The sequence below is a fragment of the Pongo abelii genome, chromosome 16 (assembly GCF_028885655.2).
Source record: "Pongo abelii isolate AG06213 chromosome 16, NHGRI_mPonAbe1-v2.0_pri, whole genome shotgun sequence".
In the NCBI taxonomy this organism is placed as follows: domain Eukaryota; kingdom Metazoa; phylum Chordata; class Mammalia; order Primates; family Hominidae; genus Pongo; species Pongo abelii.
This window is the reverse complement of record NC_072001.2, coordinates 23,201,321-23,223,971: the sequence shown is the minus strand read 5'-3', so window position 1 is coordinate 23,223,971 and position 22,651 is coordinate 23,201,321. Positions and strand designations below refer to the sequence as shown.

Here is a 22,651-nt window from a genome sequence, read left to right as displayed (position 1 = left end):
CGGAGTAATTTGATCGTCTGAAGCCTTCTTCTCTCAGCTCGTCAAAGTCATTCTCCGTCCAGCTTTGTTCCGTTGCTGGTGAGGAACTGCGTTCCTTTGGAGGAGGAGAGGTACTCTGGTTTTTAGAGTTTCCAGTTTTTCTGCTCTGTTTTTTCCCCATCTTTGTGGTTTTATCTACTTTTGGTCTTTGATGATGGTGATGTACAGATGGGCTTTTGGTGTGGATGTCCTTTCTGTTAGTTTTCCTTCTAACAGACAGAACCCTCAGCTGCAGGTCTGTTGGAGTACCTGGCCGGCCGTGTGAGGTGTCAGTCTGCCCCTGCTGGGGGGTGCCTCCCAGTTAGGCTGCTCGGGGGTCAGGGGTCAGGGACCCACTTGAGGAGGCAGTCAGCCCGTTCTCAGATCTCCAGCTGCGTGCTGGGAGAACCACTGCTCTCCTCACAGCTGTCAGACAGGGACATTTAAGTCTGCAGAGGTTACTGCTGTCTTTTTGTTTGTCTGTGTCCTGCCCCCAGAGGTGGAGCCTACAGAGGCAGGCAGGCCTCCTTGAGCTGTGGTGGGCTCCACCCAGTTCAAGCTTCCAGGCTGCTTTGTTTACCTAAGCGAGCCTGGGCAATGGCGGGCGCCCCTCCCCCAGCCTCGCTGCTGACTTGCTGTTTGATCTCAGACTGCTGTGCTAGCAATCAGCGAGACTCCGTGGGCGTAGGACCCTCTGAGCCAGGTGCAGGCTATACTCTCCTGGGGCACCGTTTCCTAAGCCCGTCGGAAAAGCACAGTATTCGGGTGGGAGTGGCCCGATTTTCCAGGTGCCGTCTGTCACCCCTGGAAGGGGAACTCCCTGACCCCTTGCGCTTCCCGAGTGAGGCAATGCCTCGCCCCTGCTTCGGCTGGCGCACGGTGCGCTCACCCACTGACCTGCGCCCACTGTCTGGCACTCCCTAGTGAGATGAACCCGGTACCTCAGATGGAAATGCAGAAATCACCCGTCTTCTGCGTCGCTCGCGCTGGGAGCTGTAGACCGGAGCTGTTCCTATTCGGCCATCTTGGCTCCTCCCCCCGGCAGTCCATTCTTAAAAATTGTTCAGCACTCTTAAATTTCTGCTCCTAACCCTGACAGTTAAAGAACAAACTTCACTTTTATGGGGGAAGGATTGATTCTGTATTTATAATCTCTGGTTGCTTTGTTCAGTTTGTTTGCTGGTTTAAGAAACAGGGTCTCCCTGTGTTGCTCAGGCTGGTGCAGTGGCTGCAATCATAGCCTTGAACTCTTGGGCCCAAGTGATCCTTCTGCCTCAACCTCCCGAGTAGCTGTGTTCAGTTTCAGATAGAGTTTGGTGAAAATGGCCGATGGTTAAATGCACCATATCCTAAACCAGTATTGTGCCGCTGCATGTCTTCTTGCAAAGGAGAGCAGAGACAACAGGGGCTCATTTCTTACCCTCCTTTAAGATGGTTATCCTTAAGGCATCTTTTCTTCAACCTTCAGCCCTTAGAACATGCAGTCTTGCAGTGGGCTGATTCAAGATCAGGATTTGCTTCCCCAGATGTTCTATGACAGATACTTGTCACAAGATACCTTCAGAAGAACTCTTCTTCTCTGGAACCATGAGCCTATGTCCCCTTTCTGGATGCTGCTGGGGCATCTTCCCTCATTCAGAGGACATGAAGTATAGTGGCCAATATATTTCCAAGGTGACACAGTTAGATACTCTTCTGATAAATTTGAAAATGCCTAAGAAATGAAAAAGATAGTTCAGTGTGTGGTTTTGCCTTATCCTGTTTCAGAAACCCATTCCAAAATGTAAATGGAAGCTGAAAAATAGCCCCAATTACCAGTTATAGTTTTCTGTATGAAAAAAACCCTTTAGCTTTAAAAAGCTGTCTCTGTTCTACATATTAATTTGTCACGGAATGTTTCACTGAGACATCAGTTGTGTCATCAGAGGAGCATGCACGGAGGTAGATGAGAGTTGCTAACTCATCCCAATCCCTGAGATACAAATTCAGCCTGCAGTGGGACCTGCCAAGTGTTGGCCTGCACAGTGTATTGTTTTGTTTCTGAAACTTTGGATTTTGAATAATCAACGCTTAAAAATTGAGAGATTTTTACATCAGAAGATCAGGTTTTTTTTTTTTTTTCTTCTGCTTCTCTGTAAAAATGGAAAGAGCTTGCATTTTACAATAGCAATAAGTGACTGTAACTGGGGAACAGCTGCCTTCCAGTCTCGGGTCTGCCGTGGTCCACACCACTATGTATTGTGTCCCTAACACTAAAGGCGTAAGTGGTTGGTTGCCATTCATCCTGATCTGGGCATTTATATCATCTGCCTAGCCGCCACAGACAGTTATGTTTCTGACTTCTGTGTCACATCCTTAAAGCATTGATCCAGTAGTCTTCTTAGGCAGTCATATTATGAAAGGTTTTGGGGAAGCCATAATTACCTTTTTTTTTAAAGTCTCTCTGGTCTATTGTTATGGCATAAATTCTATTTTCTTGCCCTCCTTAGGGCTTTCCTATGTGATTCTCAAGTAGAAAATATACACCACACACACACACACACACACACACAGACACACACACACACACTTTTTGTTCTCTTTTAATTACTACTCAGAGAATCTGTATTCTTCTCAAGTCAACTTGGAGGTCCTTGACTGAATAGGAGATATTAATACAATGATGAAATGATGAAAGTACCCACAAAGATTAGTATTTCAAGATACTGTTTGGTTACAGTATCAGCATCAGTAGATCTTAACAATATATTGTTTATTGATACCATTTATAAAAACACATGTAAACTGCATATTTCTATGAGTTTGTATGTACACACACATATATGTATATGTATATTTTTAAAAATAATTTGGAAGGATACATTTCAAAATGGAAACACTAAAAAAAACAGTGACTATTTTAGAGGGGATAACATTTTATAATATCTAATTCTTAAAATAATGTTTAAAAGGAAGAATGTGGCTGGGTGTGGTGGTTCATGCCTATAATCCCAGCACTTAGGGAGGCCAAGGCGGGTGGATCACCTGAGGTCAGGAGTTCGAGACCAGCCTGTCCAACATGACGAAACCCTGTCTCTACTAAAAATACAAAAATAGCCGGGTGTGGTGGTGCGCACCTGTAATCCTAGCTACTCGGGGGGCTGAGGCAGGAGAATCACTTGAACCCAGGAGGCGGAGGTTGCAGTGAGCCAAGATCGCACCACTGCATTCCAGCCTGGGCAGCAGAGCAAGATTCCGTCTCAAAAAAAAATAATTAAAAAATAAATAATAAAAAGTAAATGGAAGAATGAATTCACATATCACGTGCATAATTAAAAATTGCTTTACACCTTCTTGCCCGAATTATGTATTCACCTTTTAATAGAGTACATTTAAAAGAAAATGTGTGTGTGTGTGTGTGTGTGTGTGTGTGTGTGTGTGTGATGGAGTCTCACTCTGTCACCCAGGATGGAGTGCAGTGGCACGATCTCAGCTCACTGCAGCCTCCTCCTGAGTAGCTGGGATTACAGGCATGCACCACCATACCTGGCTAATTTTTTTTTTTTAATTTTTAGTAGGGATGGGGTTTCACCATGTTGGTCAGGCTGGTCTCCAACTCCTGATCTCAAATGATCCACCTGCCTTGGTCTCCCAAAGAGCTGGGATTACAGACGTGAGTTACCGCGCCCAGCCAATAGAGTACATTTTAACAGCATGTTCGGTGTACACTGTCTGCATTCATATTCAGTCCTCTATGTTCCTGTCTCTGAGTTCTGACTCTCTCAGATTTAATAAACAGTTCTGGACTTTGACTTCAACTCCTGGAAAGCTTTTGATCTCTCCAGACTGAAAAGGTGTTTTGAAAAATACGTTTATCAAAGAGGGTGTTACATACAACTGTCTGACTCATGCATAAATGGAGCCTCATTTTCATACCTACGGCAATTGTCCCTCATGGATGTGGTGTACTTAGTGGGGGAGAATGTGGCAAAATTGGAGACGCTTATGATGAAGTCAGAATGGCTCTGATGTTGTTTTTTTCCTGACTTGGGAGCTTGTCCAAATAATGTGGGTTTCTAGGAAGTATCCTTTTCCATCAGTTCCTTTGTTTTTTTTTTTTTTTTTTTTGGTTCCAAACATTGTAGTATTTCCCAGCCTGTGTTGTTGCTAAGATAAGGAACTCTTTGCTTCCATTCATCTCCTCCTGGCCCGTCACACAATCAAGTTATGGCTGTACTTTGAGTGGGAGGTTAAAAGTGCCTGTGAGGTCACTGATGACAGTCAGCCCTATGTCCCTGTGTTTCATTGTATCTCTTTCCATTCCAGTCAACCAACAGAAGCTAGTCTATAAACGGAAGACCTGGCTTCTGCCTGAGAGAGGATGAGGCGGTGACTACCAGCCCTGCATATTCAGTGCTCATTTAGCACAGCTGTGGGTGCACTGAGCCAGGTGGAGGCACACGCTTTGCTACAGTTCATGTAGTAGACCTACTTCATGGGCTTTTGATAACTGTACTGTTGAACACTGCTGTATTCTTACATAAAGAGTGACATATGTAGACATCAATGGGATGTTAGGTGGTCTTATAGGTATTGTTGCTCAGATTTTGCAGCTTAGCATCTCACTGTACCAATGAGAAAAAAATTTCTTTTTTCTACTCTTTAAGAAGCTATATTTTCATGGTTGGACCATTCTTGAAAATTGCACATCTCCTTCTTCCAGTGGATTTCTCATTGTATATGCTTGTTTTCCTGAAAAACCTGTTTCCCTTTTTTCATTTTTTTTTTATTTGTATGTAGCTACAGGGCCTCACTATATTGCCCAGTCTGGTTTTGAACTCGTGACCTCAAGCAATCCTCCTGCCTCAGCCTCCCAAATTGCTGGGATTACAGGTGTGAGCCACCATGCCCAGCCCTCAATGACCTGTTTTTCATGGATGACCCTTGTTATAGCACTAAGGGGTATTTTGCATTAGGGCCCTGCTTCTTCAATATGCGCATGTTGCCACCAGGTAGCAGTAGTGAGTCTCGGCTAAGTACAGTAGCTGATGCCATGTGCTTCATTGATTGACAGCGAGATAGACGCTATTCATTCAGTGAGAATTTACTGAATATTTGCATCTATGAGTAGATGTTTGTGAATATCAATTTTAAGTATATTCCCATGAGGATATCTAAAAAAATAAAATTAAATTACTTGGATAAAGACATCTTTCCATGGTTAATTTTTAACTACTGTTGGTAGCTTTTCTCATCTTTTAAAATATATATATATCTTCAGGGAGAAGAAAAAGTTTCTCTTCTTTGGGCTCTGAAGTCTTCCTTTTTCAGCCAGTTGTCTTCTTAGGGATTCATGTTTTTTCCACTCTCATATTTTGTGTTTCTTCAGGAAAATGTTTTCTGATTGCTTTTCTACTAGTCCCCAGTTGTACAATCTCTGTCTTCAGTTTCCTCAGCTCTAGATATCTTTCATGCTGTCAACTCATTAGCCTCTTTTCTTTGTGGGGAGTTATGATAGTATATTTACCTTATGTGGGGATAGAGGATTTGAAACTGCCTGTCTTCGTTCTCTCAAAGAACACATTGGAGGCTTGCAATGCAGTGCAGATCGAGGCTACATTTACACATTCACAGGTGTTTCAAAACTCTGCAAGACACAGTTTTAGAGTCAGTGCCTGTATTAGCTTCACAAGACTGTTGTTAGTGAGTACCACAGCTGAGTGGCCTAAACAGCCGAATTTATTGTCCCACAGTTCTGGAGCCCGAAAGTCCAAAATCAGGGTGTTGGCAGGATCAGTTTCTTCTGAGGGCTGTGAGGGAGAAGCTGTCTTACGCCTCTCACCTCAATTCTTAGACTTCAGGCATCATCTTCCCTCTGTGCGTGTCTGGCTCTGGGTCCAAATTTCTCAGTTTCTCCCATGCCTTTTTTTTTTTTTTTTTTTGAGACAGAGACTCACTATGTCACCTAGGCTGAAGCGCAGTGGCACAATCTCGGCTCACTGTAACCTCTGCCTCCTGGGTTCAAGCAACTCTTCTGCCTCAGCCTCCTTAGTAGCTGAGACTACATGCACACGCCACCCTGCTGGGCTAATTTTTATATTTTTAGCAGAGATGGGGTTTCGCCATGTTGGCCAGGCTGGTCTTGAACTCCTATGCTCAAGCTATCCACCCATCTCTGCCTCCCAAAGTACTGGAGTTACAGGCGTGAGCCACCACACCTGGCCAGTCCAAATTTCCCCTTTTTATAAGGACACCACTCATAATGGATTAAGTCCTCCCAGTTACCTTACCCTAACTACATTGGCAAAGACTGTATTTCCAAATAAGATAGTATTCTGAGATACTGTGGGCTACGGTGGGCTAGGCTTTCAACATGTTGTTTTGGGGGCACACAATTCAACCCATAACAGTGCCAGCAGAAAAGAAAATTTACCTATTTCCTCATGCCTTACAATCATTGGGATTCTGTCTCATCCTAAGCATTTGTCGTCCATTCCAAAGGCAGAAACTTTTAGAATATTGCATATTTTACTGTAATGTGGTCTGTTGAAGGAAATTTCTTGGTTAAAGCAATTCATATACTGCTTTAGTAATTACCAGCATTCACAGCTAAGATACATGTATAAATGTAGACATACTATGAATAGTTTTATATAAAAATCTATTTCATAAATTTTGGAAATTCTTTTGAAGTGGCCAAGTCAAGTAGTTGAATTTGAATACCATTGACCTTTTTTGTTTGTTTGTTTTTGAGATAGGGTCTTGCTCTGTCACCCAGGCCAAGTACAGGCTGCAAGTAATCCTCTGGCCTCAGCCTCCCAACTACCTGGGACTACAGGCACACAACCCCACAGCCAGCTAATTTTTAATTTTTTTGTAGAGACAGAGTCTCACTATGTTACCCAGGCTGGCCTTGAACTCCTGAGCTCAAGAACCCTCCCGCCTCAGCCTCCTAAAGAGCTGGATTAGAGGTGTGAGCCACCATGCCTGGCCACATACTTTTATTATAAAACTCATTTTCCTCATCAAACAGTGCTAATACACTTTTGCAAATGTCAATGTGCATTTCACTTTTGCCATTCTCTGTACTTCACCATCTCCTTTGTCAGCAGAGCTGTTTGCCCTGCAGACTTGACAGCAGTGGTATGGCAGGTGAGTAATTAGCTGGAGTGCAGGAGAAAGCATTCATGTTCATCTTTTCATGATTAAAGTAGGGTTATTATTATTTTTAGCTTAGTCTTTTGTTTTGAAAGCCACCCTTAGTGGAGAGAGATGAAGATTTTCCAAACTGATTTAGTCCCCACAACATTTCCAGGGCCAAGCCTGGGGTCCTAACCCATAGCACATCTTCTGTAACATGGAGAGGTTGCTCCTTTCTCCAGCAAGGCTGCACCTCAGTCTAGTGTCCTCAGGAGGATGTGCACACAGGGCATGTCCAGCCAGGATGTGGAAAGCCTTCTCCCTCTCCTGGTGCCAGGACAAAGGAAGCGGGCAGCGAGTCATGTTTCATGATGGTGGTCGCTCTCCAGGGCAGGGAGGCTTTCAGGGAAAGCCAAAAGCAGAAAAGGAGGTTTTGCTCCCTTCCCAGGCAGAGCTCCCAGAGGAAAGCACCTCACAGGGATTCCACCTCCATCAGCAGCAACCCAGAGAAGCCGCATGAGAGTGAAGGTGGAATTAGTGCCCTGAAATGTTCAGTCACAGGTTGAGTCTGGGTTTAGCTCCCCGGAGTCTCCTTCAGTTCCTGAGTGGTAATGGAAGACATCTAGAAAATTTAATGTACTCTTGACTGGCCAGGGGGTGACAAGGTGGTGGCAAAATGACCCTTCAGCAGAGAGGTGTAGGTAGAGAGACTATGGGTTCTATTTTGTTCAGAAAAGGCCCAGTTTGTGCCTGTGACCCCAGCTGAATTGTTAGTAGCTCCTCCTTTCACTCTCAGAGCCATCCTGGCATGAACAATAAAGCCGATGGTCTCCCTAGTGCAGAGCTCTAAGCCAGCCAAGGATTGGATGGGGTCCCAGCCACGCCACCGAGAACGTGCAGCAAGACAACAATGGCAGTGTTGAGGGACTAGGGGAAAGAGAGTGTGCCCACTGGCAGCAATTAGGGCCCATTTGAGGATATCGTGCATGGATTTGAGTCAGTTGCTGTATATTTGCCCTGCACTGGAAGTAAAAGGCACTGATCCAGGTGTCACATGTGGACAAGATGATGTGATCCCCGGAAGCCCAGTAGGCCGTTTTCTTTCTTGTGGACCTCCTCAGCGAGGAAACCTCAGAAACTCCACAGTAGACCTTTTACCACCTCTCATCGACAAGAATTGGGTCACGTGCCCACTCTATACCATCCACTGCTGTGTTCATCAGGGTCCTCTAAGAATCAAATGCAAGGCAGGATGAGAAGTGCAAGAAACTTATTTAGGAAATGCCTGTGAGAAAAAAGAGGGAGAGAAAGCAGGGTGATGCTTAGAGAGCCATCAGATTGCACTGAAAATCTGACCATGAGTGAAGGAGAGAGGGAAGGAAGGAAGGTTGGGTGCAAGCATCTTAAATGCAGTAGGTTCTAGGAGAATTCAGCAAAGCTGGAGAGGAAACCCTGAGCCAATGTCATTCATCATAGGCCTCCAGTGTCTCCCAAGAATGACTCTGCCTTCAATACCCTTGCTGTGCTTAGTCACTGGCTAGGAGAATCCCATGGGAAGCTTGACCCAGAACTGGGGCTGTTGGCCAGTGACACCCTTTGCAGTTGTGTATCTGAGCAGAACACTCATTGGTCCTGCCACTAGCAAGGTAAATGTGAGCATGGTGATTCACTTAGAACAATCAGGATGTGCGGTGGCTCACGCCTGTAATCCCAGCACTTTGGGAGGCTGAGGCAGGCAGATCCCGAGATCAGGAGAACGAGACCATCCTGGCCAACATGGTGAAACCCCGTCTCTACTAATATACAAAAATTAGCTGGGCATGGTGGCAGGCACCTGTAATCCCAGCTACTTGGGAGGCTGAGGCAGGAGAATCACTTGAACCCAGGAGGCGGAGGTTGCAGTGAGCCGAGATTGCACAACTGCACTCTGGATGGGTGACAGAGCGAGACTCCATCTCAAAAAAAAAACAATCAGGATGTACGTGTAAGACACAGGAGGGAGGAATGAACATGAACAAAATTCAGTGTCTGTAGAATGGAAAGGAGAAATGGATGCTGGTAGGGAATGGAATGTGTCTACTATGCTAAGGATTTCTCTTTCTGTAACACATCTGGCTTAATGCCTTTTCTCTCTCTTTTTTTTTTCTTTTCTTATTTTTCTTTTCGGTGGTAATGGAGAAGACTTAGAAACCATTTATGTTTCTCTTAGGCTTATTATTTTAGCCAATTTTGAAATTTACATTTTTCTAGAGAAGTATCCAATTCATCTCATTTTTCAAACTTAGCTCTTCAAATGTAATCATGGTATTCCCTTATTGTTAAAAACAGTCTCCTCTTTACCTATAACAATGTCTCTTTCATTCCTAAACTCATTTATTGGTTCCTTGCATAGTTGTTGTTTTGTTCAGACCATCCAAACATTGTCTCTGAGACATCTAACAACTAGATTTTTGTTTTGTTCATTAATGCAGAGGTTTTTTTACATTTCTATTTATATAAGTTTTTATTTCTTTTATCTTTGTCTGGATTTATTTTGGTGTTATATTTTCAGCTGCTAGAGCTGAATTCTTAATTCATTCTATTTCCACTTTTTTCTCCATTGAATGTATTTAGGGCTATCAGTTTCCCTATACAGAAGTTCTGAATTTTACTATAGTGTAGTTTATCGGTCTTTAACATTTTACTTAGTGCTATTTGTATCCTGGTTGAGAAATCTGCCTCATCCAGAATTATGAAGAAATTCTTCTTTTTGTTTTTGTTTGTTCGTGGTTTTTTTTTTTTTTTTTTTTTGAGATGCGGTCTTGCTGTGTTGCCCAGGCTGGGGTTCAGTGGCACAATCATGACTTACTGCAGCTTTGACCTCCTGGGCTCAAGTGATTCTCTCACCTCAGCCTTCCAAGTAGTTGGGACTACATGTGCACGCCACCATGCCTGGATATTTATTTATTTATTTATTTATTTGAGTCTCGCTCTGTCGCCCAGACTGGAGTGCAGTGGCACGATCTCACCTCACTGCAACCTCCACCTCCTGGGTTCAAGCTATTCTCCTGCCTCAGCCTCTTGTGTAACTGGGATTACAGGTGTATGCCACCACACCCAGCAAGTATTTTGTATTTTTAGTAGAGACAGGGTTTCACCCTGTTGGCCAGGCTGGTCTTGAACTCCTGACCTCAAGTGATCCACCCACCTCAGCCTCCCAAACTGCTGGGATTACAGGTGTGAGCCACTGTGTCTGGCCAAATTAAAAAAAAAAAAAAAATTTTTTTTGTAGTAACAGGATCCAGCTGTGTTGCCCAGGCTGGTCTCAAACTTCTGAGCTCAAGCGTTTCTCCCACCTTGGTCTCCCAAAGTCCTGGGAATACATGCCCAGCCCTTCAGATATTCTTCTATGTTTGTGTTTGGAAGCCTTAATATTTTTCCTTTCACACCAAAGGCTATAATCCATCTAGAAATTAGTTTGTATACATTGTGAGATATAATAGAATCAATATTTTTTCTGTATGACTGTTTAATTGACCTAGAGACATTAGGTGAAGAATGATCCTTTGCCTGTTTCTCTGAAGTCTGGTAGTAACAATGTATTTATGGACCCTACTTTGTTTCATTGATCTGTTTGTTTATTTGTGCCAAAACCATTGTGATATATCTACTGTAGCATTAAAATAAGTCTTGATATCTGGAAGTGTAAGTTTCAGCTTTGTTCTTGCAGATTATCTTTGCTTTCCTTGACACTGCATTCTTATATCATTGAAATAAGCTTGTCTGTTTTTAAAAATCTGCTGGATTTTGATTGGAACTGCATTGGATCTGTATGTCAATTTAAGGAAAATTGACATTTTCCAATACTAAGTCTTTCAATTCATAAATATGGCATATCCATACATTTTTTAGCTCTTTTAAAATTTCTCTCAATAATGTTCATAATTTTTACTCTATGTCTTTAATATCTTTTATTAAATTTATTTTCAGGTATTGGTTATTTTGATGTTACTATAAATGGTATTTTTTTCAGTTTCTATTTGTTTCTGGGGTGTGGAAATATTGATTTTTGTGTATTCATATTATATTCTTACTATATTCATGTATTAATACTAATAGTTTGTGAATTCTTTTGGATTGTATACATACACAATTGTGACATCTGCAAATAATGAAGATGGCAGCTGTCCTTGTTGTGCATTTCACTTCAGGAGCAAAGTTCCCTATAATTCATCATTATATATGGTGTTTACTATAACATTTTTTATAGATATTTTATTTGGTGAAAGAATTTTTTTCTTTTTCTAGTTTGCTTCATTATGTACAAGCACAGAGCTTTATCAAATGCATTTTTTGCATCTTTAGAGATGATCACATGGTTTTCTCCTTTTTCCTTTTTAATGTAATAAATGACATTGATTTTTCAAATGTTAAACCAACTGTATCTTCCTGTGATAAACCTACTTAGTCATTATTCTTTTCGATGAGAATTTATTGTTAGCTGCCAGGTGTGGTGGCTCACCCCTATAATCCCAGCACTTTTGGAGGCTGAGGCAGGCAGATCATGAGGTCAGGAGATCGAGACCAGCCTGGCTAACATGGTCAAACTCTGTCTCTACTAAAATACAAAAAATTAGCCAGGTGTAGTGGCATGCGCCTGTAGTCCCAGCCACTTGGGAGGCTGAGGCAGGAGAATCCCTTCAACCTGAAAGGTGGAGGTTGCAGTGGGCCAAGATTGCACCACTGCACTCCAGCCTGGGTGACAGAGCGAGACTCCATTTCAAAAAAAAAAAAATAGAATTTATTGTTAATATTAATTATTTTATTGTTTGTCAAAAGGTGTATCCTTTTATATATCACTGGATGTGATTTTAAATTATTTCACTTAAGGTTTTTATTGTTGTTTTGGTACCTATGTGCAGGAAAGGGTTTCCTTGTTTGTTTTCTTGGAATGCCTTTTTCAGGTCTTGGCATTTTATTCTGCTTTTATAAAACAAGTTTAGAAGTGTTTCCTCTTATTCTCTGCAATAGTTTGCAAACGATTGATGCCATTTTTTTTCTTTAAATGTTTGGCAGTGTGCACCAGGAAATATTTAGACTTATGCATTTAATGTCTTTGAAAGATACAGATTCTTTAGATTTTCTTATTTCTTATTTCCATTTAGTTTCCACGAATTTGTCTATTTCACCTAACTTTTAAAAAGTTATTGGCATACTTTTCATAGCATCCTCTTATTGTTCGTTCACTTTCTGAACAACCTGTAGTATGTCCTCTTTCTCATTCCTGGTATTGACTATTTGTGCCTACTCTTTTCTACTTGCTCAGTCACATCAGAGGGTTATCAATTTTATTAGACTTTTCACAGAAACAACTTTTGGGTTCATAACTGTTTTACTCTAGTTTTCTTTCCTTATCATTAATGTCTGCTCCTATCTTTATTATGTCCACTCTTACTTCTTTAGATCCCATAGGCTGTTTTTTTCCTAAACTTCTTGAGATGGATTATGAAATCATTAATTTTCATCTTTTCTCCCTAAAACATATACATTTAAGTCTAAAAATTTCTCTCAATGCATACCTTATATTTAATTTAATAATTTTGATATGAAATGTTTTCCTTCATCATTCAGTTAAATTACTTTGTAAGTTTTGTAATTACATATTCTTTGACTTGTGGATTATTTGGAAGTATAACATCCAACCATGAGGGAATTTTCCAGTAATCTTTTTAAAAATTATTTTTATAGCTTAATTCTACTGTGGTCAAAGAACATACTGCATATTATTTCAATATTTCAAGATTTATAAAACTTGGTTTGTGGCTCAGAATATAACAAAGTTTGGGAGAATGTGATGTGTAGTCTTCTGTTGTTGGATACAATGTTCTATGTATGTCAATTAGGTCATGTTTAGTAATTGTGTTATTCAAAATTATAGCCTTCCTGATTTTTGTCTGCTTATTCTATCATGAGAGATGTGCTAAAACTACCCCGTGACTGTGCATTGTGCCTTATCTATTTGGAGGCTAGGTTGTTAGGTATGTTCACATTTAGAATCATCGCATCTTCCTAGTGAATTGACCCTTCTGTGATTATAAAACGTTTCTTTCAGCACTTTGAGATATCTCACCATTGTCTTCTGACTTCAGTTTATTCTGTGGAGAAGTCAGCTATCAGTCTTCTTTTTGTTCCTTGGAAGGTAATTTGTCCTTTTTCTTCATCTGCTTTTAAGTGCGTTCCCTTTGTTTTGGGTTTTCATCAATTGGGCTATGGTGTAATTAGTGCCTTTCTTCAGCTTGAGGTCCAGGTGTCTCATGAATCTGTGGCTTGAGATCCACCATCACTTTTGACAGATTCTCATTTATTATCTCTTCAGATTAACTTCTGTCCCAAGCTCTTTGTTATGTATTTCTGGGACTGTAATTATACCTTTACCTGTATCCATTTTGTCTAATTTCCACTTTCTTTTTATCTGTCATTTTACTGATCCTCTGCTCAGGTGTGTCTAATTCAGGGATCAGCAGATTACGACCAGCAGGCCATCATTGTTTTTGTAAATAAAGTTTTATCAGAACAGCCACCCCTATCTGTTTACACATTGTCAATGGCTACTTTTGCACTATACTAGCAGAATTGAATAGTTGCAACAGAAACCATGCAGCCTGAAAACCTAAAATATTTACTATCTGGCTCTTTATAAAATACTTGCCAAAGTCTATTTTAATCCACTTTTAAGTTCATCCATTGAGATATTGATTTAAATTATTGCATCTTTTATTCCTAGAATTTCCATTTTAGTTATAGCTTGTTTCCAGTGAAATTCCCCATCTTATAATTTGATTTCTTGAATATTTTAATCTTGTTCCAAGTTCTCTGAACAACAGAGCCCGAGGCAAAGTGTTCCAATACTTGTGTTATAATCATAGGAATAGCATAAGGTGTTGCTAGGCCCCTCCTGTGGGGAAACAAGACTGAAGCCAAGGCCAGGGTTGTAGGAGGTAATAATGGTGTACTTAAGTTTTTATATTTTCATCAGTTAATACCAATATCTGGATTTCCTGTCATTATGTTTATAATGTCTATTTTTTTTCACTTTTTTGGGTTGTCATTAAATTTTGTTTTTTCTCTTCTTAGTTACTTTTAAAGTTTGTGCTGTATATTATGGAAGAAAGGTTGTGGATATAATTTGAGATTGTGGCAGATTTATTGATACTCTGTTAAAATCCCCTTTAAAAATTATTATTGGATTATTTTTGCTTCTAGATCTTCAGTGTAACACTCTTCCAACTGGATGATTTTAGCTGTCTTATTTTTGCTTCTAGAAGACAGCTAGGTTAGCAACAAGTGATCTTTATCTAACAAGGAATTGAAATAACTTGAACCAGGGCTTTATTCCCTTTGAATGTTGTCCTGTTTCCAGTTTACTTTATTCCTATGATAGAACTTTCTAGGGTCCTGGGTTGGGAACAGAAACAAAGCTCCTTTTAGCAGTGTATCCTATCTCTGTAATACCTGTGCTGTCCTCACTCCATTACCATAACCCTGCCTCCCCTTCCCTACACACACATCTTGTGTCTGGAATTTTTATGTCATTTTGTAATTAAATACATAAAACCACTATTTTGAAATCAATCCTTGTTTAGATTCTCTTGTAAGCTTTACTGATTTATTTAATCATTATTGCTTCTTGCATCTCACTACTTCTGTATTTATATTAGTTCTTAGGTACATTCTTTAGTAGTTTTTTTTCTTTTTTTCCAGTGAATATCTCTAAGTGTTAAAGTTTCAGAATCATTTTGTGTTGGAAAATATATTTATTTCATTGATTAATGATTGGTCATTTGATTATAGGAGGATAACTGATAACTGATTACTGATTAGTAACTTGGTTATAGAATTCCAGATTCAATATTCTTGTCCCTCATCACTTTGAGGACTTGACTTTGTTTTCTTGAATCCAATATTTCTTGTGAGAAATGTGATGTTAATCTGATTTTTCACATTTTTTTAGGTAATCATATTTTTGTTTATGATAACTTTTAGGATTTTTCTTTATGCTTTTTGTTTTATTTTTTGAAATGTCTAGAACTCAATGAGCATTTTGAAACAGAGACTTCTGTCTTTCTTAAAATCTAGGAAATTCTAAGCAATTATATCATTAAATATTGCCTCTTCATCATTCTATTTGTCTATTATCTCTATTTTTTAAAGAAATATTATAGCAGATTTATTGACACTTTATTAAAATTCCCTTTAAACTGTATTATTTTGATAAGCTGTTTCTTCCACTAAATGTAGCATTTCTCATATGAAATACCTTTTATAATACTTGTTTTGTTTTGTTTTGTTTTGTTGTTTTTTGAGATGCAGTCTCACTCTGTTGCCCAGGCTGGAGTGCAATGGTGTGATCTCGGTCATTGCAACCTCCGCCTCCCGGGTTCAAGCGATTCTCCTGCCTCAGCTTCCCGAGTAGCTTGCATTACAGGCATGTGCCACCACACCCAGCTGATTTTTGTATTTTTAGTGGAGCCAGCATTTCACCATGTTGGCCAGGCTGGTCTTGAGCTCCTGACCTCAAGGGACCTGCCTGCCTCAGCTTCCCAAAGTGCTGGGATTACAGGCATCAGCCACCACGCCCAACCCACTGTATTAATTTTTATTGTTAAAATTTTTTATCCCAATTGTATTTCTTGTTGTTTTTTTTTTCCAATTGCATTTTTTAGAGATTTTTCTTTTTCATTTTCATGTTTTTTTGAGACAGAGTCTTGCTTTGTTTCCCAGACTGGAGTGCAGTGGTGTGATCATGGTTCACTGTAGCCTCAAACTCCTGCACTCGAGGTGTCCTCCTGCCTCAGCATCCCCAATAGCTATAGCTGGGACTACAGGTGCATGCCACCACACCTGGCTAATTTTAAACTTTTTCTTTTGGAGAGAGAGGATCTCGCTATGTTGACCAGACTGATTTCAAACTTGTGGCCTCAAGTGATCCTCCTGCCTTGAACTCCCAAAGTGCTAGGATTACAGGCTGAGCCACTGTGCCTGGCCTGGTTTTTCTAACACATTAATTTTTTCTTTTACTTTTTTTTTTCTTTTAGATGGAGTTTCCTTCTTGTTGCCCAGGCTGGAGTGCAATGGTGCGATCTCAGCTCACTGCAACCTCTGCCTCGCGGGTTCGAGCTATTCTCCTGCCTCAGCCTCCTGAGTAGCTGGGACTACAGGCACATGCCACCACACCCAGCTAATTTTTGTATTTTTTAGTAGAGACCAGGTTTTGCCATATTGGCCAGGCTGGTCTCAAACTCCTGACCTCAGATGATCTACCCACCTCGGCCTCCCAAAGTGCTGGGATTATAGGCGTGAGCCACTGTGCCTGGCCACATTAATCTTTTCCTAGCATTTTTAATTGACAAAAATTGTATATATTTATAATGTATAACGTGATGTTTTGAAATATGTATATATTGTGGAATGGCTAAATGGAACTAATTAACATATATATTACCTCATTGGTGCCCTATTTCTTTTTTTTTTTTTTTTGAGACAGTGGTTCAAGAAATTCTCCCACCTTAGCCTCCTGAGTAGCTGGGACTACAGGCATGTGGCACCATGCTGGGCTAATTTTTGTATTTTTAATAGAAATGGGGTTTCACCATGTTGGCAAGGCTGGTCTTGAACTCCTGACCTCAAGTGATCTACCTGCCTTGGCCTCCCAAAGTGCTGAGATTACAGGTGTGAGCCACCATGCCTACCCCCCATTTCCTTTTAATTAGATACTGGACTGTTTAAACACCATATATTTGTACACTTAAGTTGAGTTCTTGCAGTTGTGCTTCTAGAAGAATTTTTCAAAAGGATGTGCTTAAATATATTATTATTAAAAATAATTGTTCAGTTCTTTTACCAGCCCATCAGTCATCAGTGGAGACAAACTGACTTCTTTCCCTGCACTGTGAGGTGTGGAGGAGGTGAGGTCCAGGCTTTGTTCATGAATATTTAGAGCTCAGAGTTAGACAAATTTCACATTTACATTTTTGAAGCTGATTTTAAAATTGGTGTGGTGATTAGAGATGTCTCATCACACAGCACCTTACTCAGCAGCCTGAATGCAATGGTGTTAATGAATAAGATGCATTTGCCTTTATTCTTGAAGACAGTGCAAAATGGATTTGGAAAACACCTTTTACTTTTAGCCAAAGAAAAAAAAAACCGTAAACAAACTTGTTTGCCTGTGTTACTGCATTTCTCTTCTTGATTGCCCTTAATGTATGTATTATTTTTAATTTTCTATGAAAAATCGGAGAAGCAGAAAGAAGGAGTGACTTGCCCAGCCAGGTTGAGTCAATGGGTGTGTTGGTTCTAACGTTAGATTTACAACTTTTCTCTCCTCAGGTGCAAGAGTATAAGCTTATTAAAAAGAGAAAGGGTCCCTACTAAGTGGTAAAGGGGAAAGCCCTGCTTATTGTCTGCTTAGTTCAAGGTCTTTTTTTTTTTTTTTGAGACAGAGTCTCATTCTGTCACCCAGGCTGGAGTGCCGTAGCCAAATCTTGGCTCACTGCAACCTCCGCCTCCCAGGTTTAAGCGATTCTTGTGCCTCCGCCTCCTAAGTAGCTGGAATTACAGGTGCCTGCTACCATGCCTGGCTAATTTTTGTATTTTTAGTAAAGATAGGGTTTCTCCATGTTGGCTGGGCTGGTCTCGAACTCCCAACCTCAGATGATCTACCTACCTTGGCCTCCCAAAGTGCTGGGATTACAGGCGTGAGCCACCGTGCTTGGCCTTGTTCAAGGTTTTCATAGTCAGTTGAGGAAGGTTTGGGGACAAGTGTAATCCAGGGCTCTACACACATGCCAGAAAAGCAGCATCTTTCATGCTCCGGTGGAAGATTATTGTCCATTTGATATGGAGAACTGGCAACTCTCAGGAGCAAATGAGAAGGCAACCAGAGCTACTGTCAAAATAATTCTCTTTTTCTGAACTGACCTTTTAAATCAAAGAATAAATGCATGCAACCCAGGAACCATGATTTACTAGAATAGGGATTTATGTTGAAGCTTCCCCTTAGAGTACCAGGCAGTGGTACTAGGTGTTTACCATGTGTCAAACCATGGGTTAGATGCTCATAATCACATTTATTCTTCAAGAAAACCCTAAGGAAGGTCTCTTATTCCTGTCTTATGCATGAACAAACTGACCCTTAGAAAGTGTAAAGAGCATACAGTAGTATGTTGTTCAGCTAGTAAACAGTGCAGCTAGGATCTGGTGCCAGGTCTGCTTGATATCAGAGTCATGCTCTAAATGACTTTGCCCTTTGCCTCCCCTAAACCTCCTACTATACCTGGGACCAGATCAGGGTATGCAGGCTCAGGTATGGTCTTGTTTGAAGAGCTAGAATAAATCCTTCTCCAGCCCAGCCTAGCTCCACATCTCAATCCTTGAAGCCTACGGCATATCAATTTACTTAGAGTCAGAAACTGGCCTTTCTCCTTTAAACTACAGGTATATGAAGGAGGGCTCTTCAGTCAGTGCCAGGTTGCTGTGAATATGCAGGCAGATGTCTCTCTTCTGGAATTTAGGCTCCCCCTGAAACAACAGGGCAGGCACTTTTATGGGAAGCCCTGGGCAGCCCAGGCCCAAGAAGAAGTTTATGTCCCTGGAAATGGAGAGAAGACTGAATAGTGCCACAGAAAGAAAGTACAAGTGAATCTCCCCAGTTCACCAGCTAGTTCCTCCCAGGGCCAGGGTTGAGGCAAAAGACCACATGATGATGATCCTGCAGCAGGTGATTCTCACAGTGGGCTTCCTGGACCTGCAGCATCAGCATCTCCTGGGAACTAACTAGAGATACAGATTCTCAGGCTCCACCGCAGACCTACTGAGTCAGAAACCCCAGGGTGTGGCTCATCCTCCAGGAGATGATGGTACGCACTCCACTTTGAGAACCATCGCCTCTTTAAGCCGGTGTCTTTGGATAGCAGCTGGAGCCATATTGCCATCACTATTCTTGCCATATCTGTGTTATTCCTGCACTGTTATTTACTAAAGGATTTTTCTTTAAGGGGGCGTTTACTCAACTTAAATAAACATATTCACAAAAAGAATTTAATAACTACCGTAAGTGGAAATCTATCCCTTGTCACAAATAGAGCACAATCACAAAATTCATACAGTGAGAACAAACCAGTGGAGTAAGTCACTTCAAGTTTCTACCAGCTCTGACATTCATTCAGTTTATTTTCAATTCCCTCTGAATTTTCTTGAATGTTATAAGCATTTTTATAAGGCAAAGTTTCCTTTACATCTTTGAGTCACTTATGACTCTTTGGGTACTCTTACTCTGCAGAAAAACAAACATCTCTCTCTCTTTTTTATTTGTTTGTTTGTTTTAGAGGCAGGTCTCACTAAGTTGCCCAGGCTAGACTCAAACTCCTGGGCTCAAGCGATCCTCCAACCTCAGCTTCCCAAGTAGCTGGAACTACAGGCATATGCCACCATGCCTGGCTAATTTTTAAAATATTTTGTAGAGATGGCATCTCACTATGTTGCCCAGGCTGGTCTCCAACTGGTGGGCCCAAGCCATCCTCCCACCCCAGCCTCTGGAGTAGCTGGGAGTGCAGGCATGTGCCACCATGGCTGGCTCAAACACCTATTTTTTAAAAAATTTTATTTGTTTGATCTTACACACAGTCATTCAGAGAGACGTTCACATTTGAATCCGTAAGATAAAAGACACTTTCTACTCCAGAGGAGACACTTTATAATGGGATTCAGCTTAATCCAGTTGATTAAATTCTTGGGAAGCAAATAGGTGTTTCTCATACTCGGGTGCCCATGGAAAGACATAGTCCTGCTGGAACTGTAAATGTGCATGAGCACTTAGCAGTGAGATTGTCTTACAGTCTCTGTAAGAACAGAAGGGAGATTTTAGGCTGCTTTTGGGGAGCCTGCCATTTTCTGTACACTGGCAGAATTTCAGTACATTTGCTCAAGATACAGAAAGGCACTCTGCCTCATTTCTTTTACTTTGTGCTATCTCTAAACTGTGATAAAACAGAAGAGGAAAATTAATTGTCTCTCCCCAAATTATAAACAGCTGTATATGCCCTGTTTTCATTTAGAAGTCTATTTCTATTTAGAACAAAGATTTTTTTTTTTTTCTGACTCAAGGAGCTGTAATCTCATTTTGTACTTGTTTTGGGGAAAATAAAATACACACATAAAACCCACAAGGAAAGCATTACCAAAATTTAATTATATTAGTCATCAAATCTGTGTGATGTGTGTGAATGGATTTTAAAGTGTTTTGGATAATCAAGAAAATTAGTCCATTGGTCTCTAAGGTACTGGGGGTGCTTGGATGGACTTTCCTAGTCCCATCTGTAATCGTCAATGTGAGACACTTGAGATCAATCTGGAGCAAGTACCTAGATTGCCATTGCCATCTGATATCGTTGACTTTCTGGCAGATATTGGCACCCAAGTAACATTTTATTGACTCCATTTGGATTTTCATTCTTGCGGTTTTGACCTTGCTTTTTATAATGCTTACCAGTCCGTCCTTCTGCACTCAGCTTACATCCAAGCCGTGTCTTGTAGAAAGCTGTCTAGTGGTTTATAAAATCAGATTCTTCTCGACAATCAGGACTTTAAATGTATTTTCAGACCTTTAGACCAACTGGCAGACGCAGAGCGCTTGGCTTTGGCCATTTTTTTCTTTCGTAAAGAGCTCATTCTAGTTTTGAAAAATTACCTTTTTTTAAAAAAGTTTAACTTAACAGACACTTATGTAGTGACAGGAAACTTGGAATCAGATCTTTCAGGAAATAGAAGCATCATTTTGTGACTTGCTTTTTAAATTTATAGCACTCATCTATTTGCAATGTTCACTTTCCTCAGAAACTCTACAAATTAGATGTAGTAGAATCAAGAATAAGTCTTCATTCCTTCTGTTTGAAGGCTTGTGAGACGAGGGCTGGGGAGTGACATAGGGGGATGGATTTTGTTCCTTTTTGTATTGACAATGCTTAATTCCCCATTTGGAAAGCTTATTGGTATTGCAGGTGCCTGTGGCATCCCAAGGGAGAAGAGTAAAATGTGGTACTGTGTATGCAAATCACAAAATGTTATGAAAGAAATATTCAACCCAGCAACCACCCAGCGCAAGGGTAGTTCTCAAAAACATGATGTTGAGTGAAAAAAGTGGAAAACAGAACAAGATTTAAAACACATTATCATTCATTAAGCTAAAAACAGATACACAAAAAAACATTACGTAAGATGGTTGCATATTTAAGGACATATCAACAACAAATCAAAATAGGTGTGTTGCGGGGATTGGAATGGGAGCGTCAATAAGGGAAGAAGAGAGATTATATGGAAATGAGAGAAGGGCCTTGCACAGTGCTGTGGTGAAAATGAGGAGAAAAGACAATGAACCGAGGAGAATGAATAACTCACCTGCACCTGGGCTGGAAACAGTTCTTAAGAGGAAACTATTGTCATTTTTTAGTTAGAAGTGCTGAGAGTACCACAGTTGGTACTAATTGTCATTCTCAATTTTGGCCACGCATTTTAGTCATCTGAGAAGAACCTGAGGATCTTTTTTAAAAGGTGCTGTTTTCCTGGATCCCGGCCACAGGACTTCTGACTTAATTGGACCATGAAGGAACCTGGGCATTAGAGTGTATTAAAAGCTCCCATGTGGTTCTGCTATAGAGCCAGGGTTGAGAGCCACTGAGTTAAATTTCTTAAAGAGGAAAAAAAAAGTGTGTGGCAAGTGGTAACTCTGCCAAGTAAAAATGAATGCAATATTCAGACTTTCCTTTTCTAACACTTTAGGTTATCAGCTCAATTCTGCTGAATGTGTGGATATCCGCTTGAAGAGGGTAGTTCCTGACCATTATTGTCACTACTACCCTGAAAATGTAAAACCAAAACCAAAACTGAAGGAATGCAGCGTGGATCCCTGCCCATCAAGGTTTGTGTCATTGTCCACACCCTCTTTACTTCAAAAAGAAACAAATCAGCTTCACCTGAGACTGATCAATCTTTGCAGGGCAATACATTTCCATTTCCTGACTTTGTCTCCTGGCGGCAGGTGCCTACGTTCACATTTGTAACTATGGTGCATAGAAGTTAGGACACATTCATTAGGAATGAAAGTCTAGCTTTCTCTTGTCATGGGCTATGTGTTCCTAAGTTTTTTTATAATGAACCTTTTTGAACATCTCCTGCTCTCTTCATCCAAGTAAAATGTCTAGTCCATCTGCCAATCATAAATATCTTTCACTCACCATTTTAGCTTTTAAACTGGGTCACCCATTATCATGTTTTGGCTTTTGAAGTATTCCTATTAAATTCAGTATAAGTAATGCATTGTGCAAGGAAGTAAAATTTTAATGCCAAAGCAAAAAAAGCTATGCGCAAACTATCCTATTGCGTAATTTAGTACCTGCTGACTTGGATTGCCTGGGGAAGTTTCCTGGCTTACTACAATACCTTAAAATAACAGAACAATATCAAGTCCCAGAATCCTCCA

At 40.6% G+C, this 22,651-nt stretch overlaps 1 protein-coding gene across 1 annotated transcript in view; it reads left to right on the top strand.

Annotated features, from left to right (window-relative positions):
- LOC103889494 (uncharacterized) overlaps positions 1-22,651 on the top strand; it is a 147,075-nt gene that overhangs the window by 107,450 nt on the left and 16,974 nt on the right. Inside the window, 1 exon segment of the mRNA XM_063716105.1 lies at positions 21,952-22,090. The gene's annotated coding sequence lies outside the window, so the exon portion shown is untranslated.